A 14,099-nucleotide genomic window follows, 5' to 3' on the forward strand; every position below is an offset into this window, starting at 1 on the left:
CGTCGTCTCAAGTTCACACTGGATCTATTATAGTAATGGCTGAATATCTGTGAATGAATATTTCGAGAACTACTAACAGAGAAGCAAAACATTATGAGATGGAAAGAATACTTCGAAAAAAACCTAAATGCAGATAATGAAAATGATCAAAACAAAACAATATATTATACGGCTGAGCAGAACACTGAAAATCCGAATTATAAAGAAGTACATAGTTTAAATGATAAAAGTAACTTAAAAATAATAAAGCGCCAGGAACGGACGGAATGTCGGAAGAATTATTAAAGCATGGAGGATCCGAACTCTGGGAAAGAATTCGTTACTTAATAACATTAACATGGACCAAGGAGCAAATGCCGGAGGAATGGACAGTTGGCCTTAGGCCGATGCCACATTATGCGTTTTGACCGGATGCGTTTCCGCCGCATCCGGTGAAAACGCATAGTGTGACAGATCGATCCGGTTGCGTTGGAAACGGATGCGTTTTGAGTCATCGGTACGCGCTTACAAACTGCACCAGACTAAACGCATAGTGTGACAGGTCGGTCCGGTTGCGTTAGAAACGGATGCGTTTTCACCGCATCCGGTCAAAACGCATAATGTGGCATCGGCCTTATACAGCCAATAAATAAAAAAAAAGAGATAAGAGGGAATTAGAGATAAGAGGCCAGAATTATAGGCCAAATAAAATTGCTAAATATAATATAAATATACAATTCTTCCTAGTATAATCTACAATGTATTGTTAGAATACTCCGAAAATATAATTGGTGATTATCAAAATGAATTCAGACCAAATAGAGCCACTATTCATACTAAAAACGATACAAGAAAAAGCTTGTGAATACGATATAGAACTACTATAATATAATATATGTATATAGGCTTTAAACAAGCTCTTGATAGTGTGAAAAGAGACAAAATGCTGGAAGACCTTCGTAATCTAGGTATATCTAAGAAATATATATCAGCCTCATAAAAATGGCGTTGCAGGGTTCAAAAGCCGCAGTCAGTGTAGATGGACAACTGACTCCCCTGTTTGACATCAACATGGGAGTGCGACAGGGAGACGCTATCAACCATGTTATTCAACCTAGTTCTTGAGGCAGTCATCAGAAAAACCAATGTAACCGGCCATATAAACACCAAAACAGTACAGGTTACTGCATACGCAACGCAGACGATGTCATTAGTAGGAACAGGAACAAGCCACGACTAATGGAAGCGTTCAAAGAAATTGATCCTGAAGTGCGAAAAAGGAGGCTTAAAATAAACGAAGCAAAAACGAAGTACATGAACGTCAAAAGAACACCTGACAATGAAAATAATATAGCAATAGACAACTATACTATTGAACGTGTGGACGCCTTCCCAAATCTGGGCACAGAAATCGAATCAGAAGAATTCCTAAGTAGCGAAATTAATGCAAGTATTTCCAGCGAGAATCGTACATACTGTGATAATAAAAGATTGATGAAATCGAAATTGTTAGACAAAAGAACCAAAATGACTATCTACAGAACTTTGATTAGACCCGTAGTAACCTATGGTTGTGAAACCTGGGTAATGATTGACGAAATAATTACACTTTTATAAAAATAACTTTTTTATAATAAAACGTTTTTATTATTTATAGGATACAAAATATTTTGACGATATAAAATGCTTAAAATTACAAAAATTACACTATAACAAAAAAGTACTTTTTATAATAACACGTTTTGTTATATACAGGACACATCATGTTTTGAAAGAATAAAATATGAATTTTTAGTCGGTGTATTCAGTTAAAATTATAATTCCAAAAATTACACTAGTATAAAAAAGTAGTTTTTATAATACTACGGTTGTTTAAAAGTGTAAATATAATATTTATATGTGTAATAATTAACTTATAAAATATGAATTTTAAGTATATCAACTTTTAATTATTTATTAAAAAAAATTAAAAAAGATACGCAACAGCCATGTTCGAATTAGGGAACTCTCGATCTGCAGTCCAATGCCGCTGACCCACCATCAATTTGTAGATATCGATTTATTAACGTACTTTAAAATATCATTGCATTAGTCACATTTTTAAAATAGCTTGAAATAAAAAAAAAATCGATTTATCCATACAGGGTGATTTATTAGTGGGGTAAAGAAAGCTCCGTAGATCCGTTATAGTAATATATAGCAATAAAAGTTAATAAAAAAATTGTAGCCAACTTTGATTACACATTGATAAATAATCAGTAATCGTAAATTGTCAGTTTTAGACAATTCAGTCATGGTTTACCTAAAATTTGGATAGATTTAGAGATTTAGACCCGTAATTAATAATTTGCTCTGAAAAATGAAAATATCTCAAAACTAATAAATTTAGACATAGGGAATGTTATATAAAAATTAAAGTACGATAATAGTACTTTTCGATAGTGATATTAAATACAGGGTGTTTCGTTTAAAATACTGAGAAAATAATGTAAGGTAAGGTCGCCAATTAAGACCACCTTAACGTTTAAATATCTGTAATATTTTATTCAGGAAGAATATGGGGGAAAACTCTTGTATACGTATTGCCTAACATTTTAGCTATCGAATTTCAGGATAAAATACTTACTAAATAAATAAAGAAATATAAAATTTTAACATTGAATAAATCTGGAATATTTGGCCTTATTAGGAACTGGTAGCTTAATAAGGCCAGTTTCATTTTTTACGCAAATTGAGGTGGATAATAAATTTTAAAACTAAGAATTAAAGAACAAATACAAAATTTAGTGAAAGAAACTTTTATTCATATTAAAAACAAAAATTTGTCAATACATTAAGCACACATATCGCACATTTACACACATCTAGGACAATTGGCTTTATTAGGACACTGTCTACTTTTCTTATTTAACATAAAAAAAATAATAAAAAGCAATATAGAGAAAAAACAGTTCCAGTTCCTTAAAAAGTATTAATTTACTATCGCTTTACAAAGAAAAAATAATTGGCTTATATTCATTAAGTACCATTTTAGTAATTTTATAACTTACCTAAAATTTATAAACGAACTTCCGCACCGTAACAAACACGTGTCTAGTCTACTTGGCGCTGCTATGTGATACTACCGGAAAAATTTCAGATTGATCGGAGTAATATTCGACCCGCTTTGCCGCGTTTTCGCGCCAGCACTCTTGAGCGTAGTGAGAAACGTTAAACAACTGTTCGCCTTCTCTTTTGTAGATTACTCCGCGATTCAAAAAACATATTCCAATGTTCATCACTTTACGATTTGGCAGACAAATAAGAAGATGAAGATGCAGTTGTCAAAACTTTACACGCATTTTTCTCAAAACTGCTTTTTCAAATGCGGTGGACATTGTAACTGAAAAATTACTTGACCGATCTACCTGAAATTTTGCATAGATTTTCGTTAGACATTTCGTGAGGTAACGTTGAGATATTTTTCGTTTTGTTCACAAAATCTGTTGGTTTTCACAAAATTTTTATCAAAAATTTCGTATTTTTCACTTCTGAGTGATACCAAAAATTCAAAAATCATTAAAAATAAAAAACCCGACGTTGTTACCTCGTGAAATTCATAAGCTAATTAAATCTTTTTGAATTTTTTGTTTCGTATGATCCAGTGATGAGTTCTGATGTCCACCGCAAAATCCATTTTTTTTTAGATGCCTGCCAAAATTTGTCACTATTGGCTTATTTTTCAATATTTTGGATATAATTTTTTCTTAAATATTCTTTGAATTATACTTAATATGTTTATTTAATTTAAAAATAAAATAATTCTACCATAGCTTCGAAAAAAATTCACAAAAATGTGCTTGATATGTTGATTTCAAACCATACCACCCCTTAATAAAAAGATGAAGTCCAAGTCCAACTCAGGACACTCGAGAGAAACATACTGAGAAAAGTATATGGACCGGTGCAAGAGAAAGACGGCACATGGAGAAATCAGGAGAAACTACGAGGTTAATGAATTGAATGAGGTTATGATATTGTAAGATTTGTGAAAAGTCAAAGACTGTCAGAGCTAGGACCAACGGCGTAACCAGGATGATCCTAAGGGGGGGGGGGGTGTTACAACTACTGGAAGGACTCTGGGAGGTATGGTGTTAAGCGTATAGAACTCAAAGTACATCCCAATGGGGGGGTTATAACCCCCCTGGTTACGCCTATGGCTGGGATCAGAGACAAGACGATGCAAAAAGAACAAAGAAAATATTACAGTGGAAGCCGATAGGAAAGCGAAAAAAGGAAGGCCCATAACGAGATGGTTGGATGACGTGGAAGACGATCTGAAAACCATGAACATAAGACAATGGAGAAGAAGGGCACAAGAAAGATATGAATGAAAGGACATAGCCAGACAGGTAAAGACCCATGCCAGGGGTTATGATCCCAAAAGAAAAAGAAAATTCAATCATATTTTTTTATTTCGTTACGACTTTGCTCCAAAATTAATCGTTATAAAGTTATAGGCAAAGAAAGTAGAATAAAAAATATGAAAAAAAATATTTTTAAGAAACGCTTTTCTTTAGTTACGAGTGACTAAAATTAAACATATTATAAAAAAATCAACCAAAAAGCAAAATATAAAAAAAAAAATAAAAAAAAATCTAACACATTCGTCAAAGAAAAGCTTGGCGCGTCTTCATCGAATAAACGGTTTTCGCACCAAGCTTTTCTTTAACGAATGTGTTAGATTTTTTAAATTTTTTTTATTTTTTGCTTTTTAGTTGATTTTTTTATATTATGTTTAATTTTAGTCACTCGTAACTAAAGAAAAGCGTTTCTTAAAAATATTTTTTTCATATTTTTAATTTTTTAATTTTTAGTCTTACACTTTTCAAACATTAAAATATATCGTCATGTTTATTAAAATATGTATAAAACATATGATGTTGAAACTTTATTGTTTGTTTATGGAGCATAACGTAAAAAGTGAAATTATGTACAGTTCATATAATTAGCTACAATCTGTAAAAGTTTCAAGTTTCTTCATTGTAAAAAACAACAGAATTTAAGCATTTTCCGTTAAAATCGTTTTTTTTTATTTAAAATTAATAAACAAAAAAAATTTTTATTGACTATTCGTGTATTGTTCCCGCGACGCGAATGCATATGTCTGCAAATTTTTAGTCATTTGCATTGAAGAAAAGACAGTGAAATTAACGTCCAAAGATTTGACCCAAACGATTGAACTAAAGAAAAGCGTTTAATAATTAATTAATACGACAAAACGAATTCTAATGTTAATTGTAGCACAAAACGTCTCTACCGGTGGTTTTTCTAAGACTACGAGCAAAATAGCGCAAGAGATGGAAAACATAATACATTGCCAAACAAAAAGAGATGAAACTAGTGGAGGTGGAAATGATCGTTATAAACGTATAAATTAACATTACATTACATAGTTTCCCACCTTTAGACGTATCAGAGGAGTAAGACAACTGTCAATGTGATAGTAGAATTTTATAAAATACTCCTGTCACAGACGTCTAAAGGTGGGAAACTATGTAATCTAATGTTAATTATTTATACGTTTCTATCGGTCATTTCCACCTCCACTAGTTTCATCTCCTTTTGTTTCGCAATCGCAATGTATTATGTTTTCTATCTTTTGCGTTATTTTGCCGGTTATTAGCGCGCTCATTACTGTATAAACAAATATATGAGCGTTCAAAATTTGAAACTTTATTGTTTATTTATGAAGCATAACGTAAACAATTAACGTAAAAAGTGAAATTATGTATAGTTCATATCATTAGCTACAATCTGTAAAAGTTTTAAGTCTCTACATTGTAAAAAACAAGAGAATTTAAGCATTTTCCATTAAAATCTTTTTGTTTATTTAAACAATTAATAAACATAAAAAATTTTTTTATTGACTATTCGTGTATTGTTCCCGCGAATGCATATGTCTGCAAATTTTCATTCATTTGCATTGAAGAAAAGTCAGTCAAAGTAACGTCTAAAGATTTGATGCAAACTATTGAAGTCAAGAAAAGCGTTTAAAAAAAATCGATGGTTTTAGTAATTTTTAAATATTTTAATTTTTTTATTTGTTCCTGACCTATATGAGAGGGGTCAATTTATTATTACTACTGAAGTTAGTACCTATATAAATTTTTCTGCAAAAATCCGAATGCCACCTCTCACGTCCAAATGTACATGTTTATTTACAGGTCCGCCCTGGTCTACATGTAATTGTCGAAATATGGAACAACAACGAATTCGATTATATTACTTGGCAAGATTAGTAACTAATAATTACAAAACTGTGCAAAACACTACCGAAAAACCCTACTTTAGTCGTTTATACAGTAAAATTTCAAACAAATAACATTAAAAATTTTTCAGTTTAATAAATCTAACTTTATTACTTTCTTTGCTCTTCAAAAACGGTTATTTTTGATGAGGTGATTTGTATTCAGTAGCTAAAGATTTTCCACTATTCTTTGCTGTGTGCTATATGATGGCTTGATGCCACTTTTATACTACCTATAATTTATTGTAGTGTATTCACCGCCTCTGCCTGCAGTCCCTACGTTTTGTTCCATTCTTCACAATAAGTTATATTTAATTTGATACCACATTGGCGCGTATCTTTTTTCGAACTTATAAACCCGAATTTGAATTTTTGGATTCGAAAATACATATTATATCTTACAAGCCTTTCTGCATTTACCGAATTCGCAGTGGATATAGACAAAGAGCAATGTACTCTTAATTTTTATTTTAATACAATTTTTTTAATATTTAATATTTAATACATATTTATTTTTTCCCCACACGATTACTTAATTTTTTTATAAAAAAATCAAATTTGACTATGAATAATTAAAAGTTTGGTAAATAAAGTGAAACATAGATTTAAAAAAATTAACTTTTATTAAAAAAATTTATTTTTTTTAACAAATATTTTTTTACCCAATCAACTGATTTATTTAAACTAGAAAAAAAATCAGGCCCGGATTTAAAAAATTAGTTCGTTTGGGTGTTAAAAAAAATTTCACCCTGTATACGCTTTTTGAAAACTCTAATATGAAGTTTACAAATTAGACAAATAGGCAATTAAAATGGCATATTTATTTTTTCCCCACACGATTACTTAATATTTTATTAAAAAATCAAATTTGTCAAAATCGGAATTTTAACCTAAAAATGAAAAAAAAATGAAATCATGGTTTAATAAACTCGCTACAACTCTGTTCCATTTTAATATTTTTTTTCTGAAATTTTTACAGCACATATCTCTTACCATTGTGAAGACTAAGAAAATTGTTGTAGACTTTAAGTCTTCTTCTCGTAAAAGTTATGAATTTTTAAAAATAAAAGGTGCAGATTCGTGAATTGCAAAGTTAAATCTCAAAAATAAGTAAAAAATTTAAAATTTATCTATTTGATCACGTCTATGTTAAACTATAGAGTCTAAAGAGAAGTGTTATGGGGAATTTTAGATCTAGACGTGTCAAAGAAAAAAAAATGGTGAAACTTTTAATTTTAAGAAAAACGTTTAATTTTTTTTATTTTTATGGTAAAATTGCGATTTTGACAAAATTGATTTTTTAATAAAAAATTAAGTAATCGTGTGGGGAAAAAATAAATATGCCATTTTAATTGCCTATTAGTATAATTTTTAAAATTCATATTAGAGTTTTCAAAAAGCGTATACAGGGTGAAATTTTTTCTAAGACCAAAACGAACTAATTTTTTAAATCCGGTCCTGATTTTTTTCTAGTTTGAATAAATCAGTTGATTGGGTGGTAACATAAATTAAATATTTGTTCAAAAAAAAATAATTTTTGTAATAAAAGTAAATTTTTTTAAATCTATGGTTCACTTTATTTACCAAACTTTTAATTATTCATAGTCAAATTTGATTTTTTTATAAAAAATTAAGTAATCGTGTGGGGAAAAAATAAATATGCCATTTTAATTGCCTATTTGTCTAATTTGTAAAATTTATATTAGAGGTTTCAAAAAGCGAATACAGGGTGAAATTTTTTCTAAGACCCAAACGAACTAATTTTTTAAAGCCGGACCTGATTTTTTTCTAGTTTGAATAAATCAATTTATTAGGTGGTAATAGTGTAACGATTGGGCCAAATAAGAGACACATCGATCTGACCGTTCAAAAATTATGCCGAATACAAATTTCTGTCAAAATGCGAAACTCGCCCTGTATATTATTAAACAATGGGAGCAGACACTTTTTAATGGTCATTTGTTATTCCCCATAGGAGCCTCTATACGAGGTAGGAGTATGTACAGTTCCTCATGACTCACCCTGTATACAGTGAATACAGTGAAACCTCGGTATATGTATTTATTACCTTAATAAGTTTTTGAAGTTTGGAGTTTTTTTTAGACTTTTTTGACTTTTTAAAAATTATTTTTTGTCTCTGAGGCTAATTAACAAAATAAAAGGCCACAAAAGTTTTAGATTGATTTGATTGAATAATCATATTAGGCTATTGATTATGTTCCAAATAAGAGAGCTATAAGGAACTACAATGTTAACGGGATTTTATTGTCTCATATAATCAGTGGACCTCTAAATTTGAAAAAAAAGGAGAGTGCTACCATTTAAATGGGTGCGTTTTTGAGAAAGGGGTGAATTAGGGTGACTTCTATGCATTTTTGGTACAAACACGTCTACAGGAAAATTGTTCCAGGTTAAATTTACTATCGAAATATCACATTTTAAAGTAAAAAGTATTTTCTTTTACAAAATATATTCAAAAGAAAAGCAAGAAAAAAACACGAAAGAAAGCAATTTTGTTTTTTGCCCCATAACTTTTTTCCACAGGGATATAGGTATAGGTATTGCTTCAGCGAAAAATAACTTCCATTCTTCCTCTTTAAAATAAAATTCGGTAAAGGTCACTAGGATTTATAGTTTGTTTCGCAAACATTGTTCTGTGACTCTTTTTTACGCATTTATAGGTATATGCAATGGTACATTTAGTAGAAAGAGAAGTCAATTACCTTTAAAATGATCTACTGTATAAGGTTATACGGCTCTTTTTAAGCAAGTTAGGCTTTTTCGAGGTTTTATACTTTTAATGATTTTTGATATTTTTAATTAGTTTTTAAATTTCTCATTATGACTTTTTTTCTTGTACATTTAGGTATATACATTGTTGCATAAAAAATCTTATTTTCTTTACTTTAAAATGGCAAAAAATTCTGGGACTATTTTTAAACAAGATATCCGTAGGATATCCAAGGGTATCCGTAATTTGAGAAAAATTTAATTTTTTTTTTATTTTTTTCAATTAGAAGAATATAGTTTCATATTGTAACATTATTTTTAATTCCAAATAACTTTTCTGAATAACACTTTTCCATATTGTGAATTATAAACGTACTTTACTCTTGAGCGAAATACGACATATCTCGTACACTTTTGATAACATTTTTATCTGTTGATTGCATCTGAGGTTTTAGACTATGCAGAACATTTTATAAATAATAATTTTTTTTCATATGGTTCCAACTTAGTGGGACCTATTGCATGTGCATATGTCACATTTTGAAAAAGCATATATTGTTTAAAAATAATCATGTGTAAAAAATGAGAAATTTAAAAATAATTGAAAATAGTCTATTTTAAAAGTAATTGACTTTTCTTCATACTAAATGTAACATTGCATATACCTAAAGCTATGTAAAAAAAAAGTTACAGAACAATGTTTGAGAAGTAACAAGGAAAATGGGCCAAAATCGCTGTGAGTGACGAACTTAAAAAAAACATATTTTGGAAAATATAAATCAAAGAGACTTCTACCAAACGTCATTTTAAAAAGGAAGGATAAAAGCTTTTTTCTGTGAAGAAATGCATATACCCATATTCCCGCCGAAAAAAGTTATGGGGCAAAATCAAAATTGCTTTCTTTCGTGTTTTTTTCTTGCTTTTCTTTTGAATATATTTTTGTAAGAGAAAATACTTTTGACTTTAAAATGTGATATTTCGATGTAAATTTAACCTGAAACAATTTTCCTGTAGACGTGTTTGTACCAAAAGTGCATAGAACTCACCCTAATTCACTCTGTGGCTAGGGATTAATTCACCCCTTTCTCAAAAACGCACCCCTTTAAATGGTAGCACCCCGTGGGTTTTTCATATTTAGAGGTGCATTGACTATATGCAACAATAAAACCCCGTTAACATTGTAGTTCCTTTCTAAAATACATAATAATCAATAGCCTATATTACAAAAATACCGTATTGAGTTTCAGTTTTCTCATACTTAATCAATCTGATAAAAATTGTTTTAACCATATTACTTAAATGAATTTATTTTTATATACGTTTTATACATATCTGATATCTTGAGAACAAAGTATCTATGAATATGTTTGCCAACAGATTTTCGTGCATTAGAAGAGAAAAATGTCTTCTTCTCTTCAGTTCATGGGTCCTAGGTATTTATATTTTTTATCTGCGAGTTCTATTTCTTGCCCACCAATACGGATATTCTGTTTGGGTATCAAATTTGTCATTATTTTTGTTTTCGAGATGTTTATATTTAAACCTACATTTTTGTAGCCACAACGAGTTCTTGTACCATCTCTCTTGCCATTCCTTCAGCTATTATGACTCTATACTATATCATTAGCGAAACGTAAGTTGTTTAGAGAATTCTCCTTCTATTTTTATTCCCTTTGTTAGTCAATCCAAATTCTTAAAAGCATGTTCCAGCAGCGTATTACAAAGTTTAGCTGACATTGGATCTATCTGTCTAACGCTCAATTTTTTTAAGCGCCTGTAGTGTAGTATATTTAGTATTTTGCTTAGCTCAACTGTGCCAAAGGCTTTGTAAAAATCGATAAATATTAGCAATAGAGGTTTATCGTATTCCGTTACTTTCTCTATTCGGGTTTTTATAGTTTGTGGGTGGTCATTAGTTCCGTAACTTTTTTGAACTCCTGCCTGTTCTCTTGGTTGATATGTCTCTAATTTTCTTTCTATTCTGTTAACTATTATTCGCGTAAACAACTTATATATGATTGAGGAGGCTAATCAGTCTGAAATTCTCTAAATTTGCTTTGTCTCCTACTTTATGTAATCGAATCATAGTAGTGTTGTTCCAGTCTGTTGGAATATTGGCGTTGTGATCAGACCACTTGTGTGAAAATACAGACCATTTTCGTGACATCATTGACCACAATCTGCAACAAATCAACGACGAAACACAGGCCGAAGTTTTAAACGAAAATATAACACGCTTTTCTTTAACGAATGTGTTAGATTTTTTCAATTTTTTTTTTGCTTTTTAGTTGTTTTTTTTTTTATAATATGTTTAATTTTAGTCACTCGTAACTAAAAAAAGCGTTTCTTAAAAATATTTTTTTCATATTTTTTTTTATTTTTTACTTTTTAGTCTTAGGGGGCGGTCAAGTATTACGTAACGCAATTTTTGAAGATTTTTGACTTCCACTCCCCCCTATGTAACGCATCGTAACGTTTTTCTGTACCCCCTCCCCGTTATGTAACACTTAAGTGGCCATTTGAACTTGAACCTATGTAAATAAAAACAATTATGTTGCGAAAAGTACCCGAATGTCGATAAAATAACTTTGTTACAACAAATTTTAACGTTACATAAATAAATGTTACAATTTTTACTGCCGTAACGTTTTACAAGACTCCCTCCCCCCCAAGCTGCGTTACGTAATACTTGAACCACCGAACAACGTTGTTCGGTGCTTGAACGCCCCCTTGACACTTTTCAAACATTAAAATATATCGTCATGTTTATTAAAATATGTATAAAACATATGATGTACTGTTATGATCTGCTTTCTATTACTTTTATATTAATCATTATTTATTTGATTAATTATTTAATTGTCGCAAATCATACATAAAAATTAATAAAAATTCTCAGGGTGCCTTTTTGTCATAAAAAAAATAATTTAATTAGATTATACTTATCCTTTCTCGTGGCTTCAGTATCTCTTAGTTGATCCTTATCGGGATAAAAATAGGAAAAGGAAATAAATAGAAATAACATAAATAAACACATACAAATACCTTTATTATCAAAAGCAATGCTCTGTAAATTCATCAATTAAATTCTGTGGGCATAATTGTCCAAATGAAACCTTTATCATATAAATTAATCTAATTCAAAAAAATATTTATCGCTTTGTTCTCGATACCATTAATAAAACAAGCTAAAACAAACAAATTTGGTATTCGCAAAATTACTTATACTTCCTATTAAATTTTTGAAATGTTGGAATCTTAAATGCATATGCTTTTACGTAAAAAAATTAACTTCTGATTATAAAGAAAATCTATCACATAGGTTATTGACTGACCTTTTTGATTCACATACAATGATGTCTCCTCTTGACCCAAACAGCTCCTCCTTGTTGATTATGTTAGGCTACCAATCAAAGCCCTCTCCGTTCTCAGCAAACAATCCAGCAGGATACCAGCAACTATTTCTCCAAAACACAAGCCAGGCCTCTTTTTGCCAATACTCGTTCAATAAACTCCAAAACTCTCTCCTCTCTTTCTCTCAACAATAATCTCCTGAGACCCAAGTATCTTATTTACTTGGTGTCACAAATAATTTTAATAACGATAATTCTTGTAACTTACTTTCTTGGACTTTACAGAATCAAAGAGGTATTTCTTCTCGATTTGATTTGTCTGTTGTTCCACTTTTCACGTACTCTCACTATCAAAACAACCACTAGTACTTGCTTCTGAACTACTCACGAAAACTTTTGACTGCTCTTCTCGAATGCCGGTAACACAGTAATCCCTCTTTTTAAAACTATCTGAAAATTCAACCTTCTCTCCTTCCCATTCCAAATTTCCAAACCAATCAGAGACATTTCTTCTTCCCCACTCTTTTTTCATTCGAAAAACCCACTCATACTTTCAAAAATATTCCTAATATCATAATAATTACTTTAGGGAAATTCTACAAAATTTACTCGGGGTCAAACAAAAAGAGATTAAAATTCCAAACTTTCTTTACCTTAATTTTCTAAAAACTAATTACCTATGGCTTCTACCTTTCCCGTAATAAACAATCGGTTTAAATTAATAATCCTAAATAACTTTCACTTCACTTTTATTTACAAATGTCTTTAAGTCTTCATGGAAAAATTCATTAAGGAGAAACCACCTTGCGTGAAAGCTAACTTCTAATAAATATTTACAAATCAATATACAGGGTGTATCAAATTTATGTGCCCGCGTTATATTAAAAAATTAAAATTTTTATTCTATCTTTGATTGATAAATTGAAACACAATAGTACAAACATGCAAAGTAGTCGGAATCGGCAAAAAATGTGAAACTTTATTATTTATTTATGAAGCATAACGTAAACAATTAACGTAAAAAGTGAAATTATGTATAGTTCATATAATTAGCTACAATTTGTAAAAGTTTCAAGTTTCTTCATTATGAAAACAAGAAAATTTAAGCATTTTCCGTTAAAATCGTTTTTTTATTTAAACAATTAATAAAGAAAAAAATGTTTTATTGACTATTCGTGTATTGTTCCCGCGAATGCATATGTCCGCAAATTTTTAGTCATTTGCATTGAAGAAAAGGCAGTCAAATTAACGTTAAAAGATTTGACCCAAACGATTGAACTAAAGAAAAGCGTTTAATTAATTAATACGACAAAACGAATTCTAATGTTTTTTTTTTTTATTTTTTTTAACTAAGTTAATGGCACTGGCGTAGCCAAAAGGCCAGTCATGTAATTCTAATGTTAATTGTGGTTTTTCTAAGACTACGATAAAAACACGAGCTTTATGAATTCGAGTTTTGGTTGAAGTTTTGTTTCGTATCGTATTGAAATTTGACACGAATAAACGCCGATTTATATATAAACAAATATATGAGCGTTCAAAATTTGAAACTTTGTTGTTTATTTATGAAGCATAACGTAAACAATTAACGTAAAAAGTTAAATTATGTATAGTTCATATCATTAGCTACAATCCGTAAAAGTTTCAAGTTTCTACATTGTAAAAAACAAGAGAATTTAAGCATTTTCCATTAAAATCTTTTTTTTTATTTAAACAATAATTAATAAACATAAAAAAAATTTATTGAC

The sequence above is a fragment of the Diabrotica virgifera genome, chromosome 10 (genome assembly GCF_917563875.1).
Source record: "Diabrotica virgifera virgifera chromosome 10, PGI_DIABVI_V3a".
Taxonomy (NCBI): Eukaryota; Metazoa; Arthropoda; class Insecta; order Coleoptera; family Chrysomelidae; genus Diabrotica; species Diabrotica virgifera.